Source organism: Arachis hypogaea, chromosome 15 (assembly GCF_003086295.3).
Source record: "Arachis hypogaea cultivar Tifrunner chromosome 15, arahy.Tifrunner.gnm2.J5K5, whole genome shotgun sequence".
Lineage (NCBI taxonomy): Eukaryota > Viridiplantae > Streptophyta > Magnoliopsida > Fabales > Fabaceae > Arachis > Arachis hypogaea.
In genome coordinates, this window is record NC_092050.1 from 111,650,307 (window position 1) to 111,664,849 (window position 14,543).

Sequence of the window (14,543 nt, forward strand, 5' to 3'; positions counted from 1 at the left end):
CAACTTTGAGCTGAAACCTCAATTAGTTTCTCTGATGCAGTAGAACTGCAAGTTTCATGGACTTCCATCTGAAGATCCTTTTCAGTTCTTAACTGAATTCTTGCAGATATGTGATACTGTTAAGACTAATGGAGTAGATCTTGAAGTCTACAGGCTCATGCTTTTCCCTTTTGCTGTAAGAGACAGAGCTAGATTATGGTTGGATTCTCAACCCAAGGACAGCCTGAACTCTTGGGATAAGCTGGTCACGGCTTTCTTAGCCAAGTACTTTCCTCCTCAAAAGCTGAGCAAGCTTAGAGCTGATGTTCAAACCTTCAGACAGAAAGAAGGTGAATCCCTATATGAAGCTTGGGAAAGATACAAACAGTTGACCAAAAAGTGTCCTTCTGACATGCTTTCAGAATGGACCATCCTGGATATATTCTATGATGGTTTATCTGAGCTATCAAAGATGTCACTGGACACTTCTGCAGGTGGATCCATTCACCTAAAGAAAACGCCTGCAAAAGCTCAAGAACTCATTAACATGGTTGCTAATAACCAGTTCATGTACACTTCTGAAAGGAATCCTGTTAGTAATGGGACGCCTATGAAGAAGGGAGTTCTTGAAGTTGATACTCTGAATGCCATATTGACTCAGAACAAAATATTGACTCAGCAAGTCAATATGATCTCTCAGAGTCTGAATGGAATGCAAGCTGCATCCAACAGTACTCAAGAGGCTTCTTATGAAGAAGAAGCTTATGATCCTGAAAACCCTGCAATAGCAGAGGTAAATTATTTAGGTGAACCTTATGGAAACACCTATAACTAATCATGGAGAAATCATCCAAATTTCTCATGGAAGGATCAAAAGCCTCAACAAGGCTTTAATAATGGTGGAAGAAATAGGTTTAGCAATAATAAACCTTTTCCATCATCCACTCAGCAACAGACAGAGAACTCTGAACAAAATACTTCTAATTTAGCAAACTTAGTCTCTGATCTGTCTAAGGCCACTGTAAGTTTCATGAATGAAACAAGATCTTCCATTAGAAATCTGGAAGCACAAGTGGGCCAGCTGAGTAAAAGGATCACTGAAATCCCTCGTAGTACTCTCCCAAGCAATACAGAAGAGAATCCAAAAGGAGAGTGCAAGGCCATTGACATAAGCACCATGGCCGAACCTGTGAGGAGAGGAGAGGACGTGAATCCCAAGGAGGAAGACCTCCTGGGACGTCCAGTGATCAATAAGAAGCTTCCCTCTGAGGAACCAAAGGACTCTGAGGCTCATCTAGAGACCATAGAGATTCCATTGAACCTCCTTATGCCCTTCATGAGCTCTGATGAGTATTCCTCTTCTGAAGAGAATGAGGATGTTACTGAAGAGCAAACTGCCAAGTTTCTTGGTGCAATCATGAAGCTGAATGCCAAATTATTTGGCATTGATGCTTGGGAAGTTGAACCTCCCTTGTTCATCAACGAACTAAGTGATCTGGATCAACTGACATTGCCTCAGAAGAGACAGGATCCTGGAAAGTTCATAATACCTTGTACTATAGGCACCATGATCTTTAAGGCTCTGTGTGACCTTGGTTCAGGGATAAACCTCATGCCCCTCTCTGTAATAGAGAAACTGGGAATCTATGGGGTGCAAGCTGCTAAAATCTCATTAGAGATGGCAGACAATTCAAGAAAACAGGCATATGGACAAGTAGAGGACGTATTAGTAAAGGTTGAAGGCCTTTACATCCCTGCTGATTTCATAGTCCTGGATACTGGAAAGGAAGAGGATGAATCCATCATCCTAGGAAGACCTTTCCTGGCCACAGCAAGAGCTGTGATTGATGTTGACAGAGGTGAACTAGTCCTTCAATGGAATGAGGACTCCCTTGTGTTTAAAACTCAAGGATCTCCCTCTGCAACCATGGAGAGGAAGCATGAAAAGCTTCTCTCAAAGCAGAGTCAACCTAAGCCCCCACAGTCAAACTCTAAGTTTGGTGTTGGGAGGCCACAACCAAACTCTAAGTTTGGTGTTGAACTCCCATATCCAAACTCTAAGTTTGGTGTTGGAGAGTTTCAACAATTCTCTGAACATCTATAAGGCTCCATGAGAGCCCACTGTCAAGCTATTGACATTAAAGAAGCGCTTGTTGAGAGGCAACCCAATTTTTATTTCTCTAACTATATTTTTCTTAGTTATATGTCTTTGTAGGTTCATGATTATGTGGAGTCACAAAATAAATATAAAAATTGAAAACGGAATCAAAAACAGCAGAAGAAAAATCACACCCTGGAAGAGCATCTGTCTGGCGTTCAGCGCCAGAACAGAGCATGGTTCTGGCGCTGAACGCCCAAAATGGGCAGCTTCTGGGCGCTGAATGCCAGAACAGGCATGGTTCTGGCGTTCAACGCCAGAAATGGCACACAAATGGGCGTTGAACGCCCAAAATGGCCACCAACCTGGCGCTGAACGCCCAGAGTTGTGTGCAAAGGCATTTTTACATGCCTAATGGGTGCAGGGATGTAAATCCTTGAACACCTCAGGATCTGTGGACCCCACAGGATCCCCACTACCTCCACTCACTTCTTCTCACCACTCTCTTTCACACAACCCCATAAACACTCTTCCCCAAAAACCCTTCACCAATCACCTCAAACTCTCTTCCCCATCACCTCTTCACCACTCACATCCATCCACTCTTCCCCATAAACCTACCTTATAAACTCCACCTACCTTCAAAATTCAAAACCAATTTCCCACCCAAACCCACCCATATGGCCGAACCTTAACCCCCCTCCCTTCCCTATATAAAGCCCTCCATTCTTCATCAAATTCACACAACACACCCCTCTACACCCTTCTTGGCCGAAACACTCCCCACTCTCCCTCTCCTCCATTTCTTCTTCTTCTTCATCTACTCTTTCTTTTATTGCTCGAGGGCGAGCAAAATTCTAAGTTTGGTGTGGTAAAAGCATAAGCTTTTTGTTTTTCCATTACCATTGATGGCACCTAAGACCGGAGAATCCTCTAGAAAGAGGAAAGGGAAGACAAAAGCTTCCACATCCGAGTCATGGGAGATGGAAAGGTTCATCTCCAAAGCCCATTAAGACCACTTCTATGATGTTGTGGCCAAGAAGAAGGTGATCCCCGAGGTCCCTTTCAAACTCAAAAGAAATGACTATCCGGAGATCCGACATGAAATTCAAAGAAGAGGTTGGGAAGTTCTAACAAATCCCATCCAACAAGTTGGCATCCTAATGGTTCAAGAGTTCTATGCCAATGCATGGATCACCAAGAACCATGATCAAAGTAAGAACCCGGATCCAAAGAACTATGTTACAATGGTTCGGGGGAAACACATAGATTTTAGTCCGGAGAATGTGAGGTTGGCATTTAACTTGCCCATGATGCAAGGAGATGAACGCCCCTACACTAGAAGGGTTAACTTTAATCAAAGGTTGGACCAAGTCCTTATGGACATATGTGTAGAAGGAGCTCAATGGAAGATTGACTCCAAAGGCAAGCCGGTTCAACTAAGAAGATTGGACCTCAAGCCTATAGCTAGAGGATGGTTGGAGCTCATTCAATGCTCAATCATTCCCACTAGCAACCGGTCTGAAGTTACTATAGACCGGGCCATCATGATCCATAGCATCATGATTGGAGAAGAGGTGGAAGTTCATGAGATTATACCTCAAGAACTCTACAAGGTGGCCGACAAGTCCTCCACTATGGCAAGGTTAGCCTTTCCTCACCTCATCTGCCACCTATGCAATTCGTCTGGGATTGACATAGAGGGAGATATCCTCATCAAAGAGGACAATCCCATCACTAAGAAAAAGATGGAGCAAGCAAGAGAGCCCACTCATGAAGCTCAAGAGGCGTATGAAGCTCATCACCATGAGATCCCGGAGATGCCTCAAATGCACTTTCCTCCACAAAACTATTGGGAGCAAATCAACACCTCCCTAGGAGAATTGAGTTCCAATATGGGACAACTAAGGGTGGAACATCAAGAGCACTCCATCATGCTTCATGAAATAAGAGAAGATCAAAAAGCAATGAGGGAGGAGCAACAAAGACAAGGAAGAGACATAGAAGAGCTCAAGGACATCATTGGTTCCTCAAGAAGGAAACGCCACCATCACTAAGGTGGATTCATTCCTTGTTCTTATTTCTTCTGTTTTCGTTTTCTATGTTATGTGCTTATCTATGTTTGTGTCTTCATTACATGATCATTAGTAGTTAGTAACTATGTCTTAAAGTTATGAATGTCCTATGAATCCATCACCTCTCTTAAATGAAAAATGTTTTAATTCAAAAGAACAAGAAGTACATGAGTTTCGAATTTATCCTTGAACTTAGCTTAATTATATTGATGTGGTGACAATTCTTCTTGTTTTCTGAATGAATGCTTGAACAGTGCATATGTCTTTTGAAGTTGTTGTTTAAGAATGTTAAATATGTTGGCTCTTGAAAGAATGATGACCAGGAGACATGTTATTTGATAATCTGAAAAATTATAAAAATGATTCTTGAAGCAAGAAAAAGTAGCAAAGAACAAAGCTTGCAAAAAAAAATAGAAAGAAAAAGAAAAAGCAAGCAGAAAAAGCCAAAAGCTCTTAAAACCAAGAGGCAAGAGCAAAAAGCCAATAACCCTTAAAACCAAAAGGCAAGGGCAAATAAAAAGGATCCCAAGGCTTTGAGCATCAGTGGATAGGAGGGCCTAAAGGAATAAAATCCTGGTCTAAGCGGCTAAACCAAGCTGTCCCTAACCATGTGCTTGTGGCGTGTAGGTGTCAAGTGAAAACTTGAGACTGAGCGGTTAAAGTCAAGGTCCAAAGCAAAAACAAGAGTGTGCTTAAGAACCCTGGACACCTCTAATTGGGGACTTTAGCAAAGCTGAGTCACAATCTGAAAAGGTTCACCCAATTATGTGTCTGTGGCATTTATGTATCCGGTGGTAATACTGGAAAACAAAGTGCTTAGGGCCACGGCCAAGACTCATAAAGAAGCTGTGTTCAAGAATCATCATACTGAACTAGGAGAGTCAATAACACTATTCGAAATCTGAAGTTCCTATAGATGCCAATCATTCTGAACCTCAATGGATAAAGTGAGATGCCAAAACTATTCAAGAGGCAAAAAGCTATAAGTCCCGCTCATATGATTGAAGCTATGTTTCATTGATAGTTTGGAATTTATAGTATATTCTCTTCTTTTTATCCTATTTGATTTTCAGTTGCTTGGGGACAAGCAACAATTTAAGTTTGGTGTTGTGATGAGCGGATAATTTATACGCTTTTTGACATTGTTTTTAGTATATTTTTAGTAGGATCTAGTTACTTTTAGAGATGTTTTCATTAGTTTTTATGTTAAATTCACATTTCTGGACTTTACTATGAGTTTGTGTGTTTTTCTGTGATTTCAGGTATTTTCTGGCTGAAAATTGAGGAACTTGAGCAAAAATCAGATTCAGAGGTTGAAGAAGGACTGCTGATGCTGTTGGATTCTGACCTCCCTGCACTCAAAGTGGATTTTCTAGAGCTACAGAACTCGAAATGGCGCGCTTCTAATTGCGTTGGAAAGTAGACATCCAGGGCTTTCCAGAAATATATAATAGTTTATACTTTGGCCAAGAATAGATGACGTAAACTGGCGTTCAACGCCAGCTTTCTGCCCAAATTTGGCGTCCAGCGCCAGAAAAGGAGCCAAAACCAGAGTTGAACGCCCAAACTAGCACAAAAGCTGGCGTTCAACTCCAAGAAGGACCTCTACACGTGCAACACTCAAGCTCAGCCCAAAGCACACACCAAGTGGGCCCCGAAAGTGGATTTATGCATCAATTACTTACTTCTGTAAACCCTAGTAGCTAGTTTATTATAAATAGGACATTTCACTATTGTATTTGACATCTTTTGATCATCTTTGAATCTTAGGAATCATCTTTGAATGCCTGGTTCTTAGATCATGGGGGCTGGCCATCTCGGCCATGCCTGGACTTTCACTTATGTATTTTCACGGTAGAGTTTCTACACTCCATAGATTAAGGTGTGGAGCTCTGCTGTTCCTCAAAGATTAATGCAAAGTACTACTGTTTTCTATTCAATTCATCTTATTTCGCTTCTAAGATATTCATTCGCACTTCAACCTGAATGTGATGAACGTGACAATCATCATCATTCCCTATGAACGCATGCCTGACAACCACTTCCGTCCTACATTAGAATTGAATGAGTATCTCTTAGATCTCTTAACCAGAATCTTCGTGGTGTAAGCTAGAATGATGGCGGCATTCAAGAGAATCCGGAAAGTCTAAACCTTGTCTGTGGTATTCCGAGTAGGATTCAATGATTGAATGACTGTGACGAGCTTCAAACTCGCGATTGCTAGGCGTTAGTGACAGACGCAAAAGGATAGTAAATCCTATTCCAGCATGATCAAGAACCGACAGATGAATAGCCGTGCCGTGACAGGGTGCGTTGATCATTTTCACTGAGAGGATAAGATGAAGCCATTGACAAGGGTGATGCCTCCAGATGATTAGCCGTGCCGTGACAGGGCATTGGATCATTTTCCCGAGAGATGACCGAAAGTAGCCGTTGACAATGGTGATGTATCACATAAAGCCAGCAATGGAAAGGAGTAAGACTGACTGGATGAAGATAGCAGGAAAGCAGAGGTTCAGAGGAACGAAAAGCATTTCCATTCGCTTATCTGAAATTCCTACCAATGATTTACATAAGTACCTCTATCTCTATTTTATTATATTATTTTCGAAAACTCTATAACCATTTGATATCCGCCTGACTGAGATTTACAAGGTGACCATAGCTTGCTTCATACCGACAATCTCCGTGGGATTCGACCCTTACTCACGTAAGGTATTACTTGGACGACCCAGTGCACTTGCTGATTAGTTATGCGAAGTTGTGAAGATGTTTTTAGACCATGGTCCTGTGCATACCAATGTGTTTGGCGCTCGTTTCAAAAGAGAGCGCTACGTTCACTTACTCAGCATTTTCGGGCAAGATTCAAAATTGGAGGCAAAGTTTTGCATTCGATGCGCATGCGTGCATGACGCGCACGTGTCGATGGAGCACCTGGGGGAAAGCACGCTCACACGTGGTTGGCGCTAAAGCTAAATTCGATATTTTGCTACCCACGCACACGCATAGATGACGCGCATGCGTGGGCAGCGCTCACTAAGCCAACGTAGCGCTCACTAAGTTAATGCTATCAATGACACGTACGCGTGAAAGTGGCACGTGAGCATGTTTGGAGCTGAAGAATGATAGTGATGTGCACTCGTACATGACGCGCACGCGTCAATGAACAAAGAGGAAAAAGGACGCGCACGCGTGGATGAATGAACGCTGCGCTCACTTAGAGAACACAACGTTCCACTAGGAGCAGCAATGAAGTGCAACTCTGATCCATTTTAATACAAGGCCAAAAAGCCCACTCCAAGTACTGGATGCCACAATTGGAAAGTGTATAAATAGATAAAAAATTGATTTCATTGGGAGCTCTCTTTTAGTTTTCATTTTAGAATTATAGAATTGAGATCAGATCTGAATTTACTTTTCTGTTTTTGTTTTCTCTCTTCTGTAACCTTTTACTTTCTTTTTGGATCTGAGAACTTGGATTGGAGAATTCTTCTGAATTCCTTCAATTTGAGGTTATCTTTTACTTTTCCTTTTTGTATTTTGAAGAATTGGAGATCTGATCTTAGCTTTTCTTCCACTTTTATTCCATTTGTAATTTCCTATTTTCTGTTTTGTTAAGAGAGCAATTGAGATCTAAATTTTCTTTCTGTTTTTGTTATTCTTCTGCAATTGTTAATTTCTCTTGTAAGATTTTAGAATTGATCTAAATTTACATTCTCCCTTGAATCTTCTGTTTCCATTTCTGATTTGGTACTAAAATCCTATTGATCTGCTTTCTGAATTTCTTCATCTGAGCATTCTATAGCTTACTGCAATTTACATTTTCCAGTTTTGTTTAGATTCCCAATACCCAGATCCCTTTATTTTTCATGCAATTTAAGTTTCCTAACAATTTAGATTCTGCAATTTATATTTCTTGCACTATAAGTTTCAGTTATTTTCTTTTCTTGCAATTTAAGTTTCAGCTCTTTTAATTTCTTGCACTTTAAGTTTCTGCAATTCTACTTCTTCTGCATTTAAGATTCTGAAATTTTCCTTTCTGCTCTTTAGTTTACTTGCAATTTCACTTCTGTTAACTGAATTTCACTCAAATCATCAACTATTCGCTTAACTAAATTAATCACCAAACTAAAGTTGCTCAATCCATCAATCCCTGTGGGATCGACCTCACTCTTGTGAGTTATTACTACTTGATGCGACCCGGTACACTTGCCGGTGAGTTTGTGTGAAATCGTTTTTCCCTCATCACCACCCCTTGCTCATCTTTGAATAGACCAAGGACGGTGCAATCTTTAAGTGTGGGGAGGTCGAGGACCGACTTCCGTGGGTAACCACTTCTTTTTCCAACACCAATTCTTAATTATCTTTGTTAGATAGTTGTTGCATTGCATGATAGTTAGAGTTTGTATATATTCCACCACTTCTTTGTTGCTAGGACTACTTGGTTGAAGTAATGATTTCTTTTCCAAGATAACTGTTTTAGGACACCCCACCAATTTGAAAAAAAATTTGTGAATTTGCTTGAAGAATTTATTTTGGAACATGTTTTTTAGCTAAGAACACATAAGCATGTGAGTTTTGAGTCCAATTGTATGGTTACATCATATAACCACTTATTTCCATTCTTGTGTGTATTATTCTCTCTCTATGATTGTAATCCTTGATTTGTTTGATTCTTTATGTCTATTATTTCGTGTATGAATGCATTTATATGATTGAGGCTCTCATTTCAAATAGCTCACTTACCCAAATGACCTAACCCTTTTATCCACCTTTGTTAGTCAATTTTGAGCCTATGCTAAACTCTTTTTGTTCTTAATTTTAGCATATCACTACCCCTAAGTGAAAAATAATAAATGTTCTTAATTTGGATCCTTGATTAGCTTAGGCTAGTGAGAGTGTTTATCATTTAAGTGTGGGAAAGCTTTGGAATGTTGGTTGAGGTAAAAGTGTGTTTTTGTATTTTTGTTTAAGTTCTTGGAAATTGGGTACATACTTGTGCATTAAATATTTAAAACCATAAGCATTGATACGTTTGTATATACTTTAGTGTGAAAAAAAATTGATAAAGAAAAAGAAAATTAAAAAGGAAAAAATATATAAAAGAAAAAAAAAAGAGAAAAAAAAAGCAATAAAAAGGGAACAAAAATGCCCCAAATCAAAGTAATAATAACAATGCGTATGGAATGTGAATTAAAGAGAATGCGTGAGTATGTGAAAAAAAAGTGGGAATCATGGGTGATGACATGTCATTATGTCATGTTTTTCTATGCTTTTTCATACAAGAAATTGATAATTAGTGCTTAAATATTGCATTCTTTTGTGCTTAAATGGTATATTTCTTTGATCTTTTGATTTGATAAACTTTGTAGGAAATAAGAAGAAAAAGAAGCAAAAAAAGCACAAAATAAGCTAAAAAGGAGAAAAAAAGAATTTTGGCACACTTTTGAAGTTTGGCCACGCTTTGGACCTTAGGCCACGCTTTAAAAAGCGTGGCCCATGAAAATAAAGTGTGGCACATTAAACCAAGGAAGGCACACATCAAGGGAACGCTCAAAGAAGTGAGCACTATGCTCACAAATGTGAGCATTTTTGTGTTCTCTGGCAACAAAAGCAAGGTTCATCAAAGGCAGCGCTCAAAGAAGTGAGCGCTATGCTCACTAGAGTGAGCATTTTCGGGCTTTTCTTTAAGCCTTGTGACAGCAGGACCATGCCTCCTTCAAAGGGCCATAACTTGAGCTACAGATGTCCAATTGATGCGCTTCTAGTTGCGTTGGAAAGCTGACATTAAGAGCTTTCCAACGATATTTAGCAATCTATATTTGGCATGAAATTGAAGCACAACTGATAGGAATCTTTAAGGTCCAAAAAAACCAACCAAGCAGTGCTCTCACCAAGGATCGAAGAGGGAGCACCAAGGAAAGCAAGGGGCGTTCAAAAAAAAGCGCTCAAAGAAGTGAGCGCAGTGCTCACAAGAGTGAGCATTTCCGTGGATTGCTAGGGAAATTAGGAAAGCATAGCCATGCACCAAAGGGAGCACCCAGGGCTCGAAGAGGGAGCACTAGACATAGCGCTCATTGTTCGAGCGCAACGCTCACTTAGTGAGCACTACACCAAGAAGCATGCTTGGCCCAAGGGAAATGAGCACTACACTCACAAAACAAAACGGATCACTCCCCTAGAAGGTTCACACATGCCTCCAAACCATGCCTCCAACTAAATTGAACCAAGTAACCCTGACCCATGCCACTTGAACCAAGCCATCCGGATCCGCTCTTCTTCAAATCCAAAGCAAGCAAAGCCCATTATCATCACTCAAAGGCACAAGAGATAGTTAGAATAGGAAATTTGTTTTCAATTTTAATTTTATTTTCATTTTGTAAAGCCTATATAAAAGGCATCAATGCTATTTCATTAAAAAGGTTGGCTCTGCTAGAGAACACTAGGAGTAGGGTAGAAAGCTCTGGTAGAGATCTTAGTTCTCTTTTCCTTTTTCTAAAATTTTACATTTCTGTTATAATGGAATTCAGCTTGGTTTATAAAATTTGAATTTCTTTTTCTTTCCATCTGCAAATTTCCTTCTACAACTTTACAATTGAAATTGTTGAGATCCAAATTTACTTTTCCTGCAAATCTGTAATTCTGTTCTTCTGCAGTTTTACTTTTCCATTCACACTGAGCTTGATTTACATTTAGGATCGACCTCACTCTTGTGAGTTATTACTACTTGATGCGACCTGGTACACTTGCCGATGAGTTTTGGTGTGGAATCTAATTTCCACCCATCAATGGGTAGCTAGGTGGTGTATTAGAATTGTATAGGTTGTTATATGTGTTTAGTGAGAGCTTAGGTTAATCAAAAATGGAAATTTCAAGCTCACTTGGCAATATATACATCCTTACCTATAGCGTAGCCCCATTACAACCTAAAGATAAGTCCTCATGATAAATGTATACATGCATTGAATAATTGTTGATTGTTAGATGAAAAACAAATCTTGGAAAGTATGATTAGAGGAGAATTGAGTGAATCAACCCTATACACTTGAGCGACTAGAGCGGATACACTTCCGGTGAGGGTTCGATGCTCAATTCCTTGTTATCGACTTTCACGAGCTTTCTTCTTGCAAGTTTGTTTATGCTTCATTTTGATATTTGAATTGATGGAATTCATGAATCATCATACTACATTTGCCCTACATATTCATATGTATTCTTGGATATTGATTTACTCTTAACCAAATAGGTAGAATCATTTTGCATTTAGTTGCATTCATGTAGATAGGCACATATAGTTTAATTCCATTGAAAAAATGTTCCTACCCTATTTATTGCCTTTCTTGGTTTAGCATGAGGACATGCTTAGTTTAAGTGTGGGGAGACTTGATAAATCCCAATTTTGTGGTTTATCTTGTATTGAGGTTCCTAGAGTTAGAATGTCCAACATTTAGTGATAATTCTTGGATTGTTAATTGTTCTTGTTTTCACTAATGCTAACTTGTTGCTAAGGCAATTAGCAAGTGAGTTAGGATTTGTGGATTAAGAACACTTATGCTCACTTGATCCATCCCTCGATGTTAAGGGTTAACTAAGTGAGATTAATCCATCACAATTGTCATAGATGTGGTTACAACAAGGAAAGGATCCCCTAGCTCATTCCAAGCCAAGAAGCCATTTATGCATTGAGTTACACACACACACATCAATCACTTTTACATCTTGTTCATATTACATAGCTAGTTCTTTAATTCCTTTATTAGTTCATTAATTGCAATTTTGAATATTCTTTTATTCCTTTAATTGTTCATCTCTTTATTGAAAATCCCTTGATTGTCACAACCGAACTTGTGCACTATTGATCGCTAGTTCCTTGGGAGACGACTAGGGATTCTACTCCGGAATTTAATTGGTTTTAAATTGTGACATATCTAATCTAAACTTTGGGTCGTGAGTTGCCTCGTCGGTTGGGACTATACATGCAACATTGAAATCCCATCTTTCCTCCCCTTTCAGAGAAAAGAGAGAAATTCCTAACCGACGATCCAGCTCGCACCAATCACTCCTAGGATTTATTTACTTTAGTAGTTTATTTTCAAAATATTTATGGTTATAAGATGTCTCATATATCACCCACTAAGCTTAAATTTTTTTTTTGAAAAAGAAGTAGTAAAATACATAAGATCTTGAGTTATATCATGAGGTATTCCAATTACTTTGATGTGGTGGCCTTACATTTATCTTTTGAATGTATGAATAAACTGTGCAGGATTGATATTGAAGTTAAGGGTGTTGAATCTTGAAAGAACAGTGAATTTAGAGAAGTGTTATTGATTTTTTGAAAAATAAAATACATTGATTCTTGAAGCAAGAAAAAGCAATAGAAAAAGAAAAGAAAAATAAAAGAAAAAGAAAAATAAAAAGCTCAAAAGAAAATTCGAAAGAGAAAGGATCCAAGGCTTTGAGCATCAATTGTTAAGAGGGTCAAAATTGGCCTAAAAAGCTCAAATGAGTTGTTATCCCTAACTAAATGCTTGTGGTGTGAAGGTGTTAAGTAAAAAAGTTGAGACTGAGCAGTTAAAGTCGTGATCCAAAGTAATAAAATAGTACGCTTAAGAACTCTGGGCACCACTGTCTGAGAATTTAAGCAAAGCTAAATTCGAATCCAAATTGTTCCCCCAGTTAAGTGCCTGTGGCGTTTATGTATCCAGTGGTAATACGGGAAAACAAAACACTTAGAGTCACGGCTAGGCTAAAAAAGGTGCAAAGCACCAACAAAAATCTGTGTTCAAGAATCAAGAAGAGCTTAAAGAAGAGAATCAATAATATCATCCGAATTCTAGTTCTAAGGGATGCCAATACTTCTGAGCTTCAAAGAAAAGTGAGATGCCAAAACTGTTCAGAAGTAAAAAGCTAATTGTCCCATTCAATATGTGGAACTGAGCTTCATTGCCAACTCTGAGACCTATTGTATTTTTCTCTTCCAATTGTCCTATTTTGTTTTTGGTTGCTTGAGGACAAGCAATAGTTTAAGTTTGGTGTTATGATGAGCGGATATTTTATACACTTTTTAGGTTCATTTTCTTAGTGTTTTCAGTATATTTTATCAAGTTTTAGTATGTTTTAGTAGGTTTTAGTGCAAAATTCACATTTGGGATGCTAGTTTGAGCTTTTGTGTTTTTCTTATGATTTTAGGTGATTTTTGGGTGAAAATGGCAAGTTTTGGCAAATTCTGATTCAGAGGCAAAGAAAGGATAGCAGATGTTGTTAAATCCTAACCTTTGTATATTCAAACGAGCATTTCTAGATCTACATAGGTCCAATTGATGCGCTCTTAATGGCGTTGGAAAGCTAACTTCTAGGGCTTTCCAGCAATATATAATAGTCTATACTTTTCTTTGGAAAGGATGGCCCAAAACGGGCATTGAACACCCAACTTATCCCCTTTCTAGCATTCAACTCCCAAATGGGACCAACCTCCCAAGTTGAACGCCCATAACTCAAGCTGGACGCCAGGCATCAGCCCAACACTCACCAAGTGGGCCCCAAAGTGGATTTTAGCACTTCTTAGCTTATTTTATTTCCTTTTTGTAAGTTTTAATTAAAAACAATATCTTTTAGGTTTAGTCTTAGAGTTTTTATTATAAATAAGACACTTTATTCCTTTTGAGCATTATGCCTCCTAGGAGGGGAGAAGCACAGATACATTACATTATGCCTAACTTTTCTTTGTATATTATGAGCAATTAAATATCCTAAGTTAAGGTTAGGAGCTCTGCTGATTCTTATGGATTAATAATATTACTGTTCCTATTTCAATATATGTTTGATTCTATTCTATGATGCATTTTCGTCCTTCATCCTTATGAATCTTGGGTGGAACGAAAGTATGACCCCTTATTCTACATGAGTTCACGCGAGTCCCTGACAGGATAGTGTTGAGCTACAGCTTGAGAGTGCATCACGGGTTCCAAGAGAGTATCTGGGCTACTTGGGATACGTGACATGAAATCTCATTAGTCATGGGTAAATGAGATCTTTGTGGAGCTAAGGCTAGAATCAAAAAGCATCATTCTCTGATCCGGAAGATTTGACCTTGTCTGTGGAATTTTTAGTAGGATCAACACAAGGAGAGTGAATTGCATGGGCTTTATCTTCGGCTACAGTGAATTACCATGAGCTAACTTAATGAGAGGACATGAGTTAATCACTTACAGCTTTGCCATAGAACGAATCATTCATTATTGAAGTAATCAGTAAGAAAAGTTAATCCAGAAAGATAACCAAAGCCTTAACTGATTTTTCATAATTGTTTCTCTACTATTTCTTTATTGCTTTCTTAATTATTTTATGCATATTCAACAACAACTACCTTTTCTATTCGCCTGACTAAG

The 14,543-nt window shown here is 38.8% G+C and overlaps 1 non-coding gene across 1 annotated transcript; it reads right to left on the reverse strand.

Annotated features, from left to right (window-relative positions):
- Nucleotides 1-289: 289 nt before the first annotated feature.
- LOC112753333 (small nucleolar RNA R71) lies at nt 290-397 on the reverse strand. The gene has a single exon (XR_003177724.1). It is a non-coding gene; the product is annotated as a small nucleolar RNA R71 (small nucleolar RNA).
- Between the last annotated feature and the right edge of the window lie 14,146 nt (nt 398-14,543).